Raw genomic sequence first — 20624 nt, 5'->3', positions numbered from 1 at the left:
TGGCCTGCACCAGAGGCCCTGGGTGGGGTGGCCCCACGCATCACCTGCCTTCACCCTTCATTTTGACAGGTCCTGCCAGGTGCCCCACCCTCCACCTCCCCCCTCCTCTCCAGGTCACCCTGTTCATTTGGTTCATGGCTGAGCTGAAGGCACTCTGACTGCCCCTCAGTGTCCCGACAAGTGGACTCGAGATGCCGAGTGCATGCTGCAGCCCCTCCGCACCCTGACAGTCTGGGAGGTCCTTGCTCCGTGACCTTGGGCAGAAGACACGAGGACTCAGAGTCGGCAGTCTGCGTTCAAATCCTAGCTCGGCCACTTGCCCCTTGTGTGACACCAGGTCTGCCACCTTACCTCTCTGTGCCTTGGTTATACAGGGACACTGACACGCTGAGCACAGGGCTGCTGTGGGCGTGAGGGGACCGTGACCAGGCAGGGCCTGAGCTGGCGTTCAGTCTGTTCTGGAGATCACCTTATCATTCCCCAGGCTCTTGAGTCCAAGCCAGATAAGCTTTAGTACTGAGCCCATGCACCCAATTTACAGATGAGAACACTAACGCGTGGAGAAGCAGAGAGACTCATTCACAGCCAGGACCGACTACACAATTTATAGGCCCCAAAGTAAAATGAAAAATCGGGTCCCCGTGTCCACAAGTTACTAGGAATTGCAAAATCGAGATGGCGGCAGCACATTAAACCAAGTGCGGGGTCTTTCTGAGCGTAGGGCCTGTGTGAAACTGGCAAGGAAGGGCTAAAGCTGAGACTGGAACCCAGATGGGCTGGTGCCCAGCTGACCCCATCTGAGGACTCCTGGGTCCCTTTCTGCCAGAGCCCAGGCTGCCCAGGTATAGCCGGGGGTTCCTGCAGTGACTACAGGCCCCATAGGGATTTGAACAGGAGGGATCACTTAATAAGGACACCAGTCATTCCTTAGGCCCGGGTGGGGAAGGGGATTGATTGAGAGGCTGGCATTCCAGCTATGGTGTGTATGTGTCTGTGTGTGCTCACCCAGGACACAGAGGCAAGAGAATGGTCTGGAAGGAGCCTGAACTTCCAAGGAGATGCACGTGTGAGCCCAGGTGTCTATATGACCCCGGTAGCTCTATGACTCTGAGTGGCCACATGACCATGGGTCACCCAATGACCGGGTAGCCATATGACCCCTGGCAAATGTCTGACCACAGGTGATTGTATGACTCCAGGTAGCCATATGACCCCAAGAAGCTGTATGATCCCAGGTGGCCATATGACCCCCAAGAAGCCCTGGGAGGTTGTATGACCCTGGGCAGCCATAGGACCACAGGCACCTCTATGACCCTAGGCACCTAGATGGCTCCGGGCAGCCATATACCTCTGAGAAGTGTATGACCCCATGCACCTCTGTGACCTCAGGGAGCCTGCTACTCTCTTGCCAATTCCAGCACCTGGAGGTCCCGCCATGGATTTGTCCCCCTTGGGACTGGGCAGGCACTGTCCTCTCAGGTCTCGGGTTCCATAATGGGCAATTGGGGGACTTTGCCTTGCTTAAGATCTGGGACCTGTAAGGTGTGGGCCCACCTACCCTGCATCCCTGGAAGTCCACACCCCACTCTCTGGGGGCTCCCAGCCTCTGCTTTCACCTCTGGGCTCAAAGAGATGAGGTCTTTCTCCCAAGGTCACACAAGGAAGTGGCAGAGGGGGGAGCCTGCCCCTATGCTCTCTGTTCTGGAGGGAGGGTGTCTGTCAGGCAGACAGCTGCAAACCAGCACCCTGAGAACCCGGCCTGGCTCAGAGCAAGTGCTCAGAAATACATAGGGATAAATGAGCTTACTAACTGAGATCTTGGGACCCTGCAAACGAGTCTGTTTTTAAAAGTGTTTGTTGCTGAAAAAAAACAAAGGAGAGGGGACTTCCCTGGTGGCGCAGTGGTTAAGAATCTGCCTGCCGATGCAGGGGATACGGGTTTGAGCCCTGGTCTGGGAAGATCCCACATGTTGCGGAGCAACTAAGCCCGTGCACCACAACTACTGAGACTGTACTCTGGAGCCCACGAGCCACAACTACTGAAGCCCACGCGCCTAGAGCCCGTGCTCAGCAACAAGAGAAGCCACCGCAATGAGAAGCCATGCACCACAATGAAGAGTAGCCCCCGCTCGCCGCAACTATAGAAAGCCTGCACGCAGCAACGAAGACCCAACACAACCAAAAATAAATAAAATAAAAATAAATTAATTAAAAAACAAAACAAAGGAGAGGTTCGCAAAGGAGCAGAGGAGGCATCCACTAAGGGTGTCCAGCTGGCACACACGTCTGTGTCAGCGTGTAGACCGCAGTCTCAGGAGAGAGCTCCTTACCTCAGTTCCCTAAAGAGACGTGGTAAGGTGGGGAAGGGGCCAGGAGCACAGTAAGCCCTCAAATAATGAGCAGGCTTATTGTCTCAGTCACCGTGAAATCTGCGCTGTCCCAGGCTACCGAGTTCCAGGCACACCAGCTCCCCTCCCCGTCTAGACCCTGGGAAGTGCTGCTCACTCACGCCGATGGATGCTAACTCATCCACTTCTCACAACAGCTCTTGAGGCAGGAGCTGTCACTCTTGCCTCCTGGAAGATAAGAATACCCAGGTCCAGGGAGCTGAGGGCAGAGCCAGGCTTTCAGCCCAGGCAGGCGGCTCCCAGGTGTGCTCCTGACTGCCACCTTCTCCAGGTAAGGTCCCCTCCATTTCACAGACTCAGGCTCATTTACAATGAGGTCAAAGTTCAAACCCAGGCCCCGTGACCCCCCTGAGCCTGCCTGCGGATCACCCCTTCACTTCCCAAACCCTGACCTGCCCCGAATCTTAACCCTCCCTCCTACCTCTCCCAGGCCCATGCTCCCATCCTCCCCCTGTCTCCTGGCACCAGAATCAGGGATGCTAAGTGTCACATGGGCCCCATGCCCTCTGCTGCAGGTGTCCTGAACCTGAACCGGGTGGGGTCTTAAGAAGAAGATGAGAGCTCCTGACCCATGTAGGCATGTGACTGTGGGAAACAGTGCTGAGTCCATTCCTCAGCAAGTGCCCAGTCAAGGTTGGCTCATGTTGTTTCAGGGGTCCATGGACCCCCCCTAGAGTCTCTGCGTGGGCCCTAATTAAGAAATTCCTAGGGGAAATTCCCTGGTGGACCATTGGGTAATACTCCATGCTCTCAATGCAGGGAGCCTGGGTTTGATCCCTGGTCGGGGAACTAGATCCCACATGCACGCCGCACCTAAGAATCCGCATGCCGCAACTAAGAAGAAGTCCACATGCCGCAACTAAAGATCCCACGTGCCGCAACGAAGATCTCCTGTGCCGCAACAAAGACCCGGAGGAGCCAAAATAAAGAAATTAAAAAAAAAAAAAAAAAGAAGTTCCTCTTCTCTCTCTCATCTGTCACCCTTTCCATCCAAACATGTCTGCAGCCATACTGTGGGCAGGCTCTGGGATGTATCAGTGAACCTGGCCTGGTACCCGTCCCTTGGACAGGACTCACAGACCACTAGAGAGACAGACAATGCCCAGTTACAGTTGGGAATGATTGGTGAAGGGGCAGAGTGCCTCAGAGCTCATGGGAGGGAGCCAGTCACTCCTCCACGGCAGAGCATCCTGGAGGGCTTCCTGGAGGAGGTGATTCCTGGCAAACTTCCAGAAATGGTCAAGGTTACAGTTTTATATTGATAGTTCTTAGGCCTTGCGGGGGGAGGTCCATGGATGAGAGGGACACAGCCCTGCTCAAAGAGTCCCCAGGTGAGGTGGGGAGAAGGCAAGCTCACACAAGCAGTAATAGAGACGTTGTCATGCCCCAGGCTCCCCACAAGTGTCCCTGCAGATCAACATGCTTACAAATGAGGACACAGGATTCGCTCCATCATTTGTTTAAGATTATTCAGAATGTACAGAGCGTCAGCCGAGCAGTAAAGCAAAGCAGGCGTGAAGCTCTTCTGAGCACAAGGCCTGTGCAACTGCCCGGGTTGCACACCTGTGACAGGTAGGTGCCCACACACACCCTGCTCTGGAGCCAGGCCAGGGTCCAGGGCAAGAGGGTCTCCCATGTGTCCAGCTCTCTCCTTACACGACTGGGGGGCCAGCCATTCCGGGGGAGTGAGGAGAAGCCGGGTAGGGGCCCCGTCGGCCCCATTCGCAGGCCACGCCGGGCAGCTGGATGGTGGGGCCACGGGCCACAGGCGCATCTTCTGCTCCATCTTGATCAGCTCAGGCTGCTACAACAAGAATGCCATAGACTGGCCGGCTTAAACAGCAAACACCTATTTCTCCCAGTTCTGGATGCTGGGAAATCTGAGATCAGGGTGCCAGCATGGGGTTCTGGGGGGGTGTCCTCCTCCAGGTTGCGACCTCACCCAGCCTTCCTTGGTGCACGCACGCAGAGCGAGCGGAAGAAAGCTCTCCCCTGTCTCTTCTTACAAGGGCACTAGTCCCATCAGGAGGGCTCCATCCCCACGACCTTATTACCTCCCAAGGGCCCACCTCCAAATATCATCCCATTGTGGGTAGGGCTTCAAGATGAATTCTGGGGGGATACAAGCATGCAGTCCACAACACCTTACTTGGTGGTAGCACCTGGATGAGGACCTGGCCGGTTAGGCTGGCATGGAGTGTTGGCAGAGTGGCCCTGTTCCCGGTCCTCGTGCAAACGTGTGCACGTGTACCTGCATATACGCACGTACATGCACACGTGCAGCGTTGGGTACGTGCACTTTGGAGCTGTGCTTTTCTTTAACTTTGCTCTCTGTCCAATCTCTGTGTGGAGCTCTGGACTACAGAAGGCGATTCATCTGATGTTTCTGTATCTCATGCATTTATTTACACTTTCAGAAACACTTATGGAGAGCCTACCGAGGGTCAGATCCTATGCTAGGCTCCACAGCTACAGAGGCTAGTAAACTGCATTGTCATTGCTACCATTCCATTGTGTGACTATCTCACAATTTACGTATCTATTCTATGGTGGATGGGCATCTGTGTTTCCCATTCCGCTATGGGATCCTTAAGGATAGCAAGCAGATCTTGCTGCCAGCTCTTGTCCTAGAACCTGGCATGGTACACAGCACATAGCAGGCACTCAGTAATTATTTGCTGAATGAATGAAAATAAAGAAGATTCAATAAATACCAGCATTTAGTGAATAATTAAACAAAGTTATTAAGTCCTTATGCTGTGCTCCTTACTATATATATCAAGTCTTCTTAAAAAGCGTTATTTAATCCCCACGATGACTTGTGATCTAGGTATTATCAGAAGTCTCATGAACAGATGAGGACTCTGGAAGGTGAAGTAAGGTGCCCACGACCATACAGCTGGCACACAGGACAGGTGGAGTTGCTTCTGCCTCCATCCTCTGGCCGTAAGAGCCAAAACCCAACAGGGCAGGTCAATAGATAGTTATGAGCACTCACAACGTGACAGGGGCCACTTTGGGCTCTTTATATATACACTCCTGATGTTCTTAGTAACCCCTCATTGAAGTATCACATACACACGGAAAAGCACACACATGATGAATGCGCAGCTGGAGAACATTTCATAAACAGAACACATCCTTGTAACCAGCACCCAGATCAAGAAACAGAACCTCACCAGCACCCCAGATACTCCCTCTGTGTCCTGGCTCTGGCACTCTCTCCTCCAAGATTAATCACTATCCTAATTTCTACCACCATTTATACATTTCTACCAATTTATCTACATGGAATTCTGCATGCTTTAGGGTCTGGCTTTTTTTTCTCCCTCAAAGTCATGTGTGAGAGTCATCCACATTGTTGTATGTAGTAACAGATTATTCATTGTCACTGCATTATGTGAATATATCACAATTTATGTGTCCGTTCTATGGTTGATAGGCATTTGGGTAACTTCCACTTTCTGGCTATTACAAACAGTGCTGCTATGAACAGAAAAAGGCTCATATAAGATAAGCATCTAGGAGGTCATAGGGTTTACATAGAATCCAGTACTTCTAAACAGATTTCCAAGATGGCTGCATCACTTTGCAGCCCCACTAAGTGGGGTATGAGAGTTCCGGTTGCTCCACTTCCCTGTCAACACTTCATATTATCAGATTTCCCCATTTTTACTGCTCCGGAGGCTGTGCAGTGCACTCTTTATGTCTCAATCCCTTCAGCAACCCCATGAGATGGATTTTATGATCTCTATATTACAGATGAGGACACCCAGGCTCTGAGAGGTGAAGTAATTTCTCCAAAGCCACTTAAACCCTGGCATGGGCGCAGGGCTGTCTGACCTCAGCCCATTATATCATCTGTTTCACTGTTTATCAAGCTGCCTTCCCCGACCTTGTCCCCAGGAGTTCCCATTAGCCCCATCCCAGGGATTACAGCCATTCTGCTTGCTGGCTGATACTGGATCGGTGCCGTGCCATGAGTCAGGCTGCGGAGTGGAAGGCCCCAGGTCCGGGGTCCTCCCCAGCTCTCCGGGGCGCTCATCGACTGGAAGGGGCAGGGGGTGGGGAGGGGGGGCGCACTGAGCGTGGGAGATGGGGGTGGCGCGGGGAGGGGAGATGTATCAGGGCGAGGTAGGGACAACCGAGTGGAGGGTAAGAGGAGGGTGTTTGCCGTCGCACCTGGCGGCGGAGCCCACCCTTCCCGTCAAGGGCTGGGGGCGGGGGTTGGGCTGGGAGGAGGGAGTTTGCAGAGGGCTAGGCTGGTGGCGGGCCAAGGGGCTCTCCAGGCTCCTCTGCGAGGAGGGCGTTTGGGGAGAGGGAGGAGCGGGGTGAACGGGAGAGACGGGGGTTGCAGGTTCTCCCTCCCGCGGCTACCGAGAGGCACGCAGCCGGGGTCGGGGGTCAGGGCTCCAGGTTAGGGTCTGGTGCTCAAGCCTCGAAGAGCGGGGACTGGGGGGGTAGGCACGGCAGCCCCCTACCCCGAGGCCGGAGGCTGGATGCGGCCAGGGGCGGGGCCGGTCCAGGGGCGGGGCCTCGGCTGGCGGGGCGGGGCAGAGCAGTGGGCGGGGTGCACGGAGACCAATCGGCGCGCACGACGCGAGCCCCGCCCTGACCCCCGCGGCGGCTGCTGCATAGTCATGAGCGCAGGCCGGCGCTGCGTCAGCGGAAGCGGCGCGCGGCGGCTGTTTCCGACCTGATAAAGCGGCGTTGTCCCCGCGCGCCGGCCACAGCCTCGCAAGCGCTCCTTCTGACCCCGGCTCTATCGCTGACTGACCGCCTGCCCGGCCGGCCGGCCGAGGAGCAGCCGCCGCCGGGTCCCGCCGCCGCCGCCGCCCCCGGAGCGCCGCGCCCCCGCCGCCACTGCCCGGCCCGGCCCGGCCGCCCCGCCGCGCCGCGCCGCCGCCCCGCGGCCCCGGCCGGAGGAGACAGGTGAGCGGCCGGGCAGCCGCCCCCGACCCCGCACCTGGGCACCCGGCACCTGCTGCTTCCCATGTCCACCCCACCCCCGCGCGGCAGCGGCCTCGAGCTCCGGGTCCCGCTCCCGGCCCTCCTCGGCATCTCTTCCCCGGGGAGGGTGCTCCCACGCCATGGCCGGGAGCCTTCTCCCGCCCGGACACCCGCCCCTGTCCTTGGCCCTCTCCCTTCTCCCCGACTGCACCTGCCCGTCCTCGTCTTCGTCCCCCCAGCCTCCTGGAACATCCCGGGCCCCTCGCCGCGGTGTGCACCTTCCCATGGACCCTGTCCTGGTCGCATCCCTCAGCGTCCCCCACCCCTGTCTTCTCGGGTTACTCTACCCGGAGGAAGCCTGGCGCCTCGCCCCCTAGGTCCCGACCCTTCCCTGCGCCCTCGGTTTGATGTCGCCAACTTCTGAGAGTTCAGCCTCTGGTCCCCTTTGCCTGAACCCCTCCTGCCCCCAGCACACGCACGCCCTCAGCACGCCTAGCCGGGCTTCCACACTTGGAACTCCGAGCTGACCCCCGGGGCCGTGCCTGTGTTTTTGTCTTATCTGCAGTGTCCTCTGGTCTGTCCCTTTGAAGACACCTCTATTTCCCGCAGCCAGGCTGTGCCTGGAGGAGAGGGGCCAGTGCCCGGTGCATCCAGGTCCAGAGCCCCTGCCCTGCAGAAGTCCCGGCACCTTTATCTGCACCTCTGCACCGCTTTCCCTTTACCTCTCCCTCCTGCCTCGCCCTCCTCGAGCTCTTGAACTTAACCCATTCCTCCCCAAGGTGTGTTGCTCTTGACTGGGCTCCGGGGGAACACATTCCAGCAAAGGGCTTTTTCAGAGGAGGTATGTCAAAATGGGAGGGGCGGTGGTTTGAAAAAAAAAAAGCACAGCCTCCTGATTAACCATTCATAGTGATTCTAGGTGTGTGTTTGTGTGTGTGTGGGGGGACACACACTTGATCTCCTAGGGAGTGTGAGATATTTTTCCTTTCCAGTGGGGGCACTGATGGGTCAGACTGAGCCAGTCAGCCCCATTGGATACCCCAGTTGACTCCCGCAAAAAGGGGCCTTGTCGCTTCTGGTTTGGGGGGCATCTCGTAGCCTAAGGCCTGGGGTGGCAGGAGGGTGTAGGGGATGAGTGATCGAAGCAGTTGTTGTGGGTTCACATGATTGTCCGGATCGAAGCCTGTTTCTCCTGGGAAAACCCAGGCCGATCTTTGCGGCATTACGTGAGTGAGCCCTGCCCTTCCCTGCACCTCAGCGTCTCTGCTTCTCCCGTCAGTGATGGACAGGTAGGGTTACCCACAGGGAGAATCTTTCATCTCTTCCATCTTGTGCTTGTAGTAGGAGAAAAAGGAAGAATATAAAAAAACGGGAGCATTGGTTTACCGACGAAGTGTACTAAATGGCTGGGCATGAGAAACAGTGACCCCAGCCTCCTTTAAAAAAAAAAGCGATAATCTTCTCACTTTGCTGCTAGATCTGAATTATGTATTAAAAGAAGGAGTAAGAGTTTATTCAGTGCTTGAGAGATCTTGCAGAATCCACTTGAAGGTGGGGAGGTGCAGTGACTGTGGCCTGGAGCTATGTAGGCCCCAGGTGGGAAGACCCAGGCAGACATAAAACCAGGGCTTCTGGAGAGAGGGTGGGGAGTAGGTTGTCTTAAAAATCAGGACTTTCAGTCCCATTCAGGCTAATTGCTTTTCATGGGCAGCAGCTGTAAAGGGGAGAAGGGGATCGTTTGAGATACATTTGAAATGCATATGAGGTATTTAGTGTCGGGTGTTGTGTGGACTGGGTGTTCCCCCGGGGAGGCTGCCCAGGGGGCTCCGGGCCTGTGAGAGTTGCCAGCTTCCCTTGCAGAGATGCGTGCTGCAGCCTTGGCCCTTGTCGCATCGTGAAAGCAGAGCAGAGATTGGGCTGGGTGATCTCCAAGGCGGCTTGCAGTTTTTAACGTCCTGGGGCCCTCTCTGCCTTCAACTTTGCGAGTTGGAGAGTGGGACGGGGCGGGAGGAGCCTGGGAACGGGACCCTGCCCTCTCGGAGCCGGGAGATCCCGCCCTGCAGGTCTGCAGGGGAGGAGGGGCTGTGGCTGTGGCAGCTCCCCAGCCCCAGTGGAGGAAGGGGGCCCAGGCAGGTATTTTAGCCAGCATTTAGGCTACTTGGTGTTGGATTGGTTTTGTCCGTGTTGTCAGAGGGGCGGGTGGGGAGGAGAGTGGACGGGCTCCCCCGGGGTCTGGGGTTTGCTCTCATTTGCTGCCTGTGGCGCCGGTTGGTCCCCGTCAGTCGTCTGCACCCTCTGCCCTCTCTCACTCGTCCTGTGGGGCCGGGAAGCCCGGACCTGTGTAGCCGGCAGGGGTGGTTCGTGACCTAACAGCCTGGCACGGAGTGAGGGTGACTGGTGAGCGCCGTAGGTGGCAGACAACCCCAAATTGCAGGCCCTCCTCGGGAACACCCCTGGCAGACCCGTGTCTGTAATTTGCGGAGCCGGAATGCGCTGGAAGCCGTGTCCCTACTGAGGACGGGCGAGGATGCTGCTCCACACTCGCTTCCTCCGGTTTCCTAGATTTTTTGTTTTTTTTTTAATCACAGCAGAATTCCGTTGATGAAGGTGTACTCCGCAAAACCCCATTAGGAGGGCTGCCTCGACTCCAAGCCAGGAGACATGAGAGCACTTTAGCTCTGCCGAGTGGAAATCTGACCGGAGGGAAAAAGCCTCCCAGATGAAGAGAGGCCACATAGAAAGGAGGGGGCGGGAGGGGACCCCCCGAGCAGGGGCTCCCAGGCCGAGGCCAGGCCCGCCACCCCTCCCCCACCCATGCCTGGACAAGGTTCCCTTGTTTACATCAGCTTAATTATCCCACCAAAATCAATGAACAAGGATCTTTTTAAACATGGAACTTTCAAAATGTGCTTCGAGTGGCTTTTTTTTTTTTTTAAGGGTATCAAATGCTAACTAAGCCTTTGTGAAATAAGGCACTTCCGCGAACGGGGAGATTGTGGACCTTTTCAATGTGGGTGCAAAGGAGGCTTCCCTGCCTCTGTTCACAGCAGTATTCACGGCAGTCGTTTCCATCCCGCTGCCACTTGGGCAGTGGTGACATTGCTTTGTGTCGCTGCTCCTTTGGCAAGTGACTTTTAGAGGAGGCATTTTAAGAAGATTAAGACCCACAGGCTTGCGGGGCAACAGCATGATCCCCGCTGTTTCCGTGGCACTAAGTGTTCCTTTTACACCCGGGTCCTGCAGCAGGGCCTGGACACTTGTCGTTCCCACCATAGCCGACGCAGATGTGCTGCCCAGATGCATGGGCAGTGGGTCTGTCTGGGTCGTTTGTTGAGTGCGCTCATCTTGGGGTTAAGTACACTGCTAGCTTTTTGAGAGAGATGATGGGAAAGGAAACAGGTTCCCAAGGTTGGAGAGGTCTCTGAGTTCTCTTCGGCTAGTTTGGAAGCTCACGCAAGACAGAGGTCACCAGGGTCCATAGCAGGGCCCGCAGGGAGCCCCCAGTGAGGGCGCACGCTGTGCTGGGCATTTTGCCCCCCAAGTGCAGGGTTGGGGTGCTGGCTGTCCTAAGGTGGGATCCTCCTGCAGCTGGAGGATTTGCAGAGTCTTTTCAAGTTACTGAGCAAGGCTGCCTTGCCCTCACTCCCCCGCACTCCGCTTGGCCCCAAGCCCAGGTGAGGGAACCTTTGTTCCACCTGGGTCGTTGGTGTTTGCATCCTCCCAAGCCTCTTGAAGGATTTCGCTGGCAGTGAGGAAACCTGCATTCCTGAAGCAGTGCCCGAGAGGTGCTTTATTGTGCCGCCTTGAAAAAGTACTTTCCAACCTGGGATTATGTGGCGCAGCTGGTTTTGAGTTTTTGGAGTTTGCTGGAGGGTCTCTCCTGGGGTTTTGTCTTTAAATCCTGGAGCCAGGTGAACTGGTTGGCAATCAAATTCTTCCCATTTCAAAGAAAGGAAAATCTTGAGTGCAAAATTCATAGCAAACCCTTAATACAGATAAAGAGAGTGCATTTCTGGTCCAGATGTAGTGGTTGCTGTACTTTTACGTGCAGATCTCGCTGCAGGATTTTAAGTGACCACTTGGATATTGCAGGGCCAGACAGCAATAAATAAGCTCCTCGTTGCCAACATCTTCGGCACCATTTTAAGGAAACGTATTTATCCAAAAGAGGATGAGTTTGGGTTTGGAAAGAGAAAGGAATATTTTCCCATCAGTTATCTTGAGGGGAGGGGTTTGGGATGAACTTGTTTATCCAGAGGGCATGGACGGAGGAGGGGCACCAGCTGAGGGTGTGGAAGGCTGCGCTTTCACCACTGCAATCACCTGTTAAGTTGGGGCTGTTTCAGAGGTATATTGCCTTAAAGCAGAGATCTTCAGACATTTACGTTCTGTAAAATAACTTTGAAAAACTATGGGCACCTTTTTAAGTTGACATCTAAACTTTTTCCTTGTCGTTTAAAATAATGAAACGCTCTAATGACTTGAAAGCCTACCATCACCCTTTGAAAAAAGGAGCAAAGCGTTCTGAACAGTTTTAACATGTGCATCTTCGTTTCTTCCTGAGCTCCTGTGTTTGCTCCACTTTCCCTCCCGGATTTTACTCTAAGACCACGCACTTTGATACTTGAAAGCCTTTTATCGATCATTGTTCACACTTCTCTGTCACCAGAGTACACATAAACCACAATTTAAAACATTTCTGTGATTGTGAGGCTGTGTTAATCCAGAAGAATTTTTTGTCACTGTAAATATTGTCAGTGCAAAAGCGGTCACAGAAGCAGAAATGTATTGTTGATCTTGATAATTACTGGATGTACAAAATAAAAACATTGGCAGAGCGTGTCTTAAAGAGCTAGCTGGGTTGTGGGGCGAGGGTCCCTTTAAGGTGCCTCAGTTAAAGGAATTACCCACCTGTCCTTGATGCCAGTTACACCCCACCACAGGGACTGAGGAAGGGAGTGTGCAGGTGACCTTGGTGGAGGGGGAGGGCACTGAGGCTGGGACTTCACCACCGGCCATGTCACAGGCAGTTCAGCGCTGAGGATCTGTGAACTCAGACCCTCCAAGTCACCCACACCTGAGAACCCTGAGAACGCCTTTGCGTTTGCACACGTGCCTTAAGGTGCGGTGCTGCTCTGTCACCTTACTGTGCTCGGTGGATGGAGGGGTAGAGGATCTGCCACTACTTCACTTAGTGGTGGCGTCCATGCTGATCCACGTGTACTTGAATATTTGATTGCATGTTTCCTAGATGGACTGTGTTAAAGGGCAAAAGACAATACAGCTCATAAGTGTGCGCATTTTGGTTAGTGGCAACGCGTTTTTATTTGGTTGGGTTAAAATCGAAGCCTATGGAATAGTGCTTTGAGTTAAAGAGGTTTTCGTTCGCCCTGCGGGGATCCTGTCAGCTTGCTCTGCCCGGTTCCCTTCTCCGGCTGCTGTGAGTGTGTCTGTAGGGAGGAGAGCGCGCTCTTTGCTGGTCTCCAGGGTGAGGGCCCCTGGGCTGGGGGAGGGCCCCTGGGGGTACAGAGGAGCCTGACAGGTCGGGGTTTGTGGAAATGGGGCCTCTCTCCCTGAGAAGCGGGTGAGGTTGGTGTTAGTTCCCAAACCTTCCTCAGAGCTGCTTGGAAGTCCTGGGCTGGTGTTCTCTTAGCTAAGCTGGACACGCTCTCAAAGCATGGACACTTACTGTGTTTAGCCTAAGAGCCAATTGAAATTGGATAGGAAAGTAAGTTTAGTAATTAAACAACAACAGATTGCTCTGCCTTCACGCCCTGAATCAGGAAGTGCTTTGGCTCGAGGGCTGTAGAACGCGGTGTTGGGGGATAGCCTGTGACCTGCGAGAGATCCTGAGTAGCCAGGGGTCTCTGCTAATTCACGTGGTGGGGAGAAGGGCAAGGCTGCTCGCCCAGCTCTGTGGACTTTGCTCATGGGGGTCAGCTTCAAGTCCTACCATCTTTTGTCCTCAGATCCAGCTGTTAGCAGTCCACTTAGGAATGCTTCACGTTGAATGTGGACAACGTGGTCCCTCAGATTGTGGGGCAGAACCTTTGTTTCTAGAGATAAGTGAAGGTGGGGTCATGTTCCAGGGATCCTGGGGTGTATCCAGGTAGTGAGGAGATGGGCCAGGCGGTGCAGCCTCACCCGCCCTGTGGAGGGGGTTTGGGTGAGAAGCCTCCATTGAGCTCTGCGCACAAATCCCAGTTTACACTTGGCATTTTGGGCCTTGATGCTCAAATCAAGGATTAAGGCCCTTACAACAAGGGCTTAGAGACAGGCCTGGGCTGCTCACGGGAGATCAGGGTGCCCAGGTGACCCTGCACAGCGGGGTTCAGTATGCATGTCGTGCTGGGGGAGCTGGGATACTAGAGTCACCGTTAGTGGCTTTTTAATATCACTTATGTAAAACTGTCGCATTAAAAGCTTGGTGGACAAAAAGCCTCCCCATCAGGCCCTCTGCTGGTTGGAGCTGGGCCTTCCGGGGGCCTCCAGCGCTGCTTCTCTGTCATTCTGGGTGCCCACTGAGGGCAGCTGTGATTTGGTGCTGGGGAGGATTGTGGGGTTGAGGCTGCCCTTTTCTTGGATTTGCCAGACGGTAGGCTAGGTTCTCAGCGAGCCTAGTGGGACAGGGCAGCTGAGACAAAGCTCAGGGCTGTCTGAAACATGTCTAGCTAGCTCATCCTTGAATTATTCAGATGTTGAAAGTGTTCTTAATTCTTAAGAGGATCCGGAGGGGCCCTGTGCCTTATTCTGCAGTAGAAATGCCCTAGAGCCCGGGGCCGTGCCATCCCTGACTTGGTGACCTTGGCCCAGAAGCCGCCCACAGCTCGGAGCTTCAGCTTCTGTGTTAGAAGCAGGGGAGCATAATGCATATTTGTTCCTGGCACTTAGCAGGCCCAGGGAAGTAACATATGGAGGGCTGGGTCCTGTGCAGGGCACTTGGCTCATCCTCTAACAACCCGGCCGGGTCTGTGCTGCATTTTAGAGAGGAAAAGGAGGCACAGAGAGGTTAAGCGACTCGCCTGAAGCCACACAGTAAGCGGCTGAGCCTTGGAGCTCACGTATGGGGGTGCTGGGCCCGAGGTCTTGGGTCTCCCGTGGCACCGTGAGCCCTGGGGGTGCGGGTCGCCTCCACCCAGACGAATATAGGTGTTTCTGAAGTTTGGGGATCATGGTTTTCTCTTCAGTGCTGTGACTCCGTGTGGAAAATATCAGTGCATTTCCACAGAATGAAATGTTTAACACTCACCAAACGCGAAATAAAATGGGGACCACGTTTTCGGCAAGTGAACAAGGCGGTGGCAGTCACACTAACACAGCAGACGGTGAGAAGAGACGGAAGGCTTGTGCGGCATCCTGGAGGTGCAGGTAGACGAGGCACCACTGGCCAGGGCTCAGGGACCGGCAGTGTCACCGGCTAGCTATCAGTCCTTGGTTAATTCCTGACCGTTTGAGCAACTGCGGAGAGGCTGTGCGCCGATAAGAAGAGCCCCGTGGAAGGTGGCAGTTTGTGGTTGTGAAGTTCAGATAGGCCTTTGATTCGGTCTCGAGGGGCTGGGAGAGCCTGGAAGCCCAGGGAGTGCAGGCCATGCCGTCTGCCTGGCTACCATATGGTTTGGGGAGAGTTTTAACAGTTTTTTTTTTTTTTCGCGGTACACGGTCCTCTCACTGTTGTGGCCTCTCCCATTGCGGAGCACAGGCTCCGGACGCGCAGGCTCAGTGGCCATGGCTCACGGGCCCAGCCGCTCCGCGGCATGTGGGATCTTCCCGGACCGGGGCATGAACCCGTGTCCCCTGCATTGGCAGGCGGACTCTCAACCACTGCACCACCAGGGAAGCCCCCGATTTAACTTCTGAATTTGCTGGTCACTCTGCACGGGAGGGGTGGTATCCCCGGTGTATAGATGAGAAAACTGAGGCCCAGAGGCCTTAAGGAGTCCATCTGGAATTCTATCTCGGGATTGAATGCCTCTGTTAGAAAATCTGCTAGGGACAGTGGGAGATGCAAAAGCAGTTTTAGCCTAAGCAGACAGGTGACGGCTGAAGAATAATACACAAACAAGAGTGATGACTGTGCTGGCCGAACACACAAGATAATTATTATCATCCTCAGGTGAGCCTATTCAGGGAGGGCTTCTTGGAAGTGGAGGCTCTTATAGCTGGCTCAGGAAGAAATAAAGCCTGACTGTCAGGGCCTGAGGACGCAGTGCTGCTTTGGATGGTGGAGATGGGATGCCCCTTCAACTACATCTATTTTAATAAGTGACGACCCCACCTGGGTTGCCACAGTGATGTGTCCGGGGAAGAGGCACCGCCAAGCTTCGATGGTGCTGCCCTCGCCGGAGCCTGACCGCCTGGACTGCTGGGTGGGGCAAGGCCTTTGCCCCAGAGCCGGGGACGGGGCAAGATGTGCTGCTGGCTGGCATGGAGTCCTTGAACTTCTCAGATCCATTCCTCTGTGCCACAAGTGGCATCTGTGGGGCCCCGCTGTGCCCTGCCCGCTGCGGTTCGGCTGATGGGAAGGAGCTGCCTTCAGCACGTGCCCGTCGAAGCACATGGATTAGACGTGGCTTAAGTGTGTTTGCTCACGGATCAACCAAGCCCCCTGCCCTGGTCAGAGCGTGTCCCTCCCCGCTCACCCAGCTGCTCTCCTGGCCTGGTTTCCAGTCTCTCCTCCTCAGGGTCCCCGTGTTCTTGCTGCAGCCGGGGCTCCTGGGCAGCTCAGGAGATGAGACTGAAGTTGTATCTGCTTGGTGAAGCCTGCACACCCCCCAGGTCCCCGAGGGAAGGTGGCTGCTCCAGACCAGTTTCTCTGCCACGGAACCCATCGCAGGGTAGCAGGTTGGGGGGACGAGAAGGGGCTCCGTCCGACCTGGCATCTGCTGAGTGCTGGGCAGCTTTCACGCACAGCTTCTGATAGCATTTAAACTTAAAAGAGCCCTTGATGAGTTGTTATCCCCATTTCTATTTATTTATTTATTGATTGATTGCTGTGTTGGGACTTCGTTGCTCTGCGCGGGCTTTCTCTGGTTGTGGTGAGTGGGACCTACTCTTCGTTGTGGCTCGTGGGCTCTAGAGCGCAGGCTCAGTAGTTGTGGTGCATGGGCTTAGTTGCGGCATGTGGGATCTTCCCGGACCAGGGCTCGAACCCGTGTCCCCTGCATTGGCAGGCGGATTCTCAACCACTGTGCCACCAGGGAAGTGAGATATTCGTATCTTTAATAATGGGATTGAGGGACTGACAGTGTTCATTTCCCAGCATAACTGCCTCCCCACCCCTGGAAGCCAGAGGGAGCACATGTGGCCGTCGGCAGTGGTGCCTTTGTGGTTCCATCCTGTACTTTGCAGAACGCCATGCGTTTTTTCCACGTTGTGGGTGTGATATAAGTAAATTGCTGTCTTTACAGTGAATTGCTAATTTGCATTAAATAGGGCCTACATGTCCAGTTTATGTGGAGTTGCCTTTGGGTTCTGTTTTCCTCGCCACTGACCCGAGTGGCTGCACGTATGTGTGTGAACCCAGTTCTCATGAGTCACGGGTACCTTGGGCCCTTAGGGCACGCAGGCCTCAGAATCTGCTTGCACTTCCTACTTACTGTCTTGCAGCTGAGGGTCAGTTTCAAGGCTGATGGGTTTTGTCTTGATTTGATAACAAATTGACCAAGAACTTCAGAGAGTCCCTCCTTCATACTTGTCTGGAGGTCGCGGGATTTGCCGTTGCCAGCTTCCGTGCCCCGGGGTGACTGCATGTGTGTCAGTGTCATGGAGGAGTAGTCTGGCTGTATCGTTCTCATCCTGCTGGTGGCAGGAAGCAGATGGCCTCCACAGGCAGAGCCAGGAGAGTTAGGCCCATACAAAGGGGTGGGCAGGGCTCCGGGACCACAGCAGCCCCTCTGGAAACCACCCCTGGGCCGAGGGGCACTGGGAGCAGCAGTGACCAGGGCCATGCGAGGGGAGGGGTCTGTAGGAGGTGGGGTGGCCTTCCACAGGGAGCCCTGGTCAACCAGTGGTGACGCGTCAGGGCGGGAGCCTGGGAGCCCAGTGCCCTCGGCTCTCCTGCTCTGCCCCTGGGCAGAGTGTGCCGGCATGTGGGACCAGCCTCCTGCCTTCTGCCGCCTGGCGTGGGAGCTGACAGCTGTGGGTTTTATGGTAAGTTGGGGTCTTGGCAGTGTCGCTGAGAAACCCAGGCCCCCCAGTGGGCTTGTGGGTTTCAGGCCCCTTGTGCGCAGGCCGCTTTCTCCTTTCCCGGGGCTGCAGATGGGATCCGTTGTGTGCGGGGTAGCTTTGGAGCATCTCGAGGGCAGCTTGAGCCCCCTGATGCACGTGCGCTGGGGGTACAGTGAGGGGCTGGAAGAGGGCGGAGAGCCTGGGCTGGATCGCGGTCTGAACCCCGTGGTCCCAGCGCCTGGTGGACGGCTCTGGAGCCAGGCACCAAGGGAAGAGCAGGACTGTTCTCTGGGTTTGAGGGAAATGGGCAATGCCCAGACCCCACGTTTAAGTGCAGATCAGATTAACGTATTATCTGGAGTACAGCTTGTGTTTGGTTATGAAATGTGAGACCAGTGTTTTGCTGACCTGTTTTTTTCTCACTCGTGCCTCCCCAGCTTGCCCTGTCCTGGGTAACTTTTCAAAATGAATGAGCTAATACAATATACAGAAGGTTCAAAACAAGCTCATTATCGCCCTGGCGAACCAAGTAAATAACATTTATCCTGGACTCCAGTCCAGACATCAGGGCTTGCCAGGCTGACTTTATTTCGTTTGACAGAATGACAGTCGTTTTACTTACAGTGGTTTGTATTTTTGTCTCTTCCTTTAGGATCAGTTGTAGAAATTGTGGTTTGATCTTTACTTTCTGATGTCACCGTGTGTGTGTGTGTGTGTGTGTGTGTGTGTGTGTGTGTGTGTGTGTGTGTGTGCTCCAGAAAACTCAGCTCCGCAGTAATCTAGGCTGGCCCTTGTCGGTTTTCCTAAATTTAGAATTGATCTTTCCACTTTTCTTTGTTTCTACCTGCCTTTTTTGTTTGTTTGTTTGTTTGAACCTAAATTGCTCAACTAAATTCTAAAGGAAATTACAAAAGTAAAGACTGACTTTAAAAAAATCATGAAAAGATGATAAGCCCTATCACAGCAAGAATCCCTCTGGGCAGTTGAGTGACTACTTCCCTCCTCCTTCCCTCCACCTGGTTGGGGTCATGGATTCCTTTGAGACTCTGCTGAAAGCTATGGACCTCTTTCTCTCAAAAGTGCAAAGAGACACCATCTTTTGTGTGTGTTAGGGAGGATTCATGGGTCTCCTGACACCCCCGAGTATGGTCCCCCGGGCCCTGGTAGAGGGCCCTGCCCGGTGGGCTGCCTGGTCTGTCACATGGAGCAGCTGGCACTCCCCCATTGGCAGTTCCAGAGATCAGCCCCGAGGGCGGTGGCTCGAGGTGTTTCCCGGCTGCTGTGACTGGGATGTGGGGTGACGGCCCACTGTACTTGGGGGTCCGTCAGTGGCACCGGAGAGTCTGAGAGCCGTGGTCCGAGCGCCAGCTAGAGCGGCTGTGGGATGCTGTCGTGTCAGTGACATTGGGGTGCTCCCGTTCACTGTGTGGGGAATGTAGTGTAGTTAAAATTAGCAGCCGGAGCCTCCGAGAGTCAAGGTTGTCCAAGAGAACTGAGCAATGTCATATTGGGTGGCGGGTGGAATTCCCAGCCCAAGCTAAGCCGAGGTGGAAGGGTCAGGCTCACAGCTGCCACTCGCGGGACCTTGGTGTTAGTGCCAAGTCCTCAAGAGGGGCGCTGGGTTAGACCTCCGCCAGCGCTGCCCCTTATGTGGTTAATCCCAGAGGTGGATGTGGCCGTGGCTTGGAGAGCGGGCCACCCCGCACCTGCGGGTTTCCCGTCCACGGATATGGAGGGCCGACCACACCATGCAGTTTTATAGTGTAAGGGACTCGAGTACCTGTGGGGAGTCCTGAAACCAGTCCCTCATGGGTACCGTGAGACGGATGTATTCATTTATATAAGGGGTAACATTATAGTACAGTATACTCTCTCATGTGTGTGTATTATGTTATAGCAAGTTATCTGTTATGACATTATTGAACTGTACAGTATAGCACATTGTACATAATACACCTTATATGTATGTAATGTGTATAGCGGAGTCTGATATCGTAATGTGTACTTTTTAAGTTTTGCTCTTTTTTTTTTTTGGCTGCGTTGGGCCTTTGTTGCTGCGCGTGCGCTTCCTCTAGTCGTGGCTAGCGGGGGCTGCTCTTCATTGTGGTGCGCGGGCTTCTCACTGCGGTGGCTTCTCTTGTTGCGGAGCACAGGCTCTAGGTGCGCAGGCTTCAGTAGTTGTGGTGCACAGGCTCAGCAGTTGTGGCTTGCGGGCTCTAGAGCACAGGCTCAGTAGTTGTGGCTCACGGGCTCTAGAGCGCAGGCTCGGTATTTGTGGCGCACGGGCTTAGTTGCTCCCCGGCATGTGGGATCTTCCCGGGCCACGGCTCGAACCTGTGTCCCCTGCACTGGCAGGCGGATTCTTAATCACTGTGCCACCAGGAATGTGTATTTTATTTCAAGTTCTTTGGAGGGATGTCTAGGATTCCAGTCCCCCACCAGCTCCTTTTCATTGATAACTTGAGGGACAGCGTGTTTCTTAGGTCCGAAGCTGCAGGGCCAGGCTCCCGTTGGTGCCCCTGTGTCCTGGGCCTGCTTTGCCCTGAGTCTGTTTGCCTGGCAGAGCAGGAGGGCCTGGGGTTTCCTCCGTCCTTCAGCACCGGCCTCCTCCGGGCCCCCTCTGCAGAGCCCAGAGCCACCCGGGACCGCCCCCCTCCCCGCCTCTGCCCCTGGGCCACTTAGTTTTTCTCGAGACAGGACGTGTGATCCTTTCCAGTCCACCTCCTCTAAATGGGGAAGAACCCAGAGTCCCACCCGCTTATCAGATCACCTTGGCATGCTCTCCAGAAAAGGAAGCAAAACAGTTCCTGATAATTCTCAGCAATCTCTTACCCCATCTGCAGCCCTAAAGATTAGAATTATGGGAAGCCACAAGTCAAATCACATCTTTGTGACTTTGTGCTTCACTCTAATGGTTGTTATTGTGTGTGAAAGGTGAAGTAAAGGTTGTTTTAAACCAAGATTTTTTTTTTTTTTTTGCGGTACGCGGGGCTCTCACTGCTGTGGCCTCTCCCGTTGCGGAGCACAGGCTCCGGACCTGCAGGCTCAGCGGCCATGGCTCACGGGCCCAGCCGCTCCGCGGCATGTGGGATCCTCCCG

At 54.8% G+C, this 20624-nt stretch overlaps 1 protein-coding gene across 7 annotated transcripts in view; it reads left to right on the top strand.

Annotated features, from left to right (window-relative positions):
• Positions 1-7315: 7315 nt before the first annotated feature.
• The window catches only part of SLC45A4 (solute carrier family 45 member 4), a 75792-nt gene continuing 62483 nt past the window's right edge, over positions 7316-20624 (top strand). For 2 of the 7 annotated variants that reach the window (XR_004346423.1, XM_032609732.1), the window contains exon 1: positions 7845-8199. The gene's annotated coding sequence lies outside the window, so the exon portion shown is untranslated. Of the gene's footprint in view, positions 7341-7833; positions 8200-20624 lie in introns of those variants that run through there. The other 5 variants (XM_032609725.1, XM_032609730.1, XM_032609731.1 and 2 more) reach the window with 5 other exon arrangements.

Source organism: Phocoena sinus, chromosome 17 (assembly GCF_008692025.1).
Source record: "Phocoena sinus isolate mPhoSin1 chromosome 17, mPhoSin1.pri, whole genome shotgun sequence".
Taxonomy (NCBI): Eukaryota; Metazoa; Chordata; class Mammalia; order Artiodactyla; family Phocoenidae; genus Phocoena; species Phocoena sinus.
This window is presented reverse-complemented; position numbering and strand designations above follow the sequence as displayed.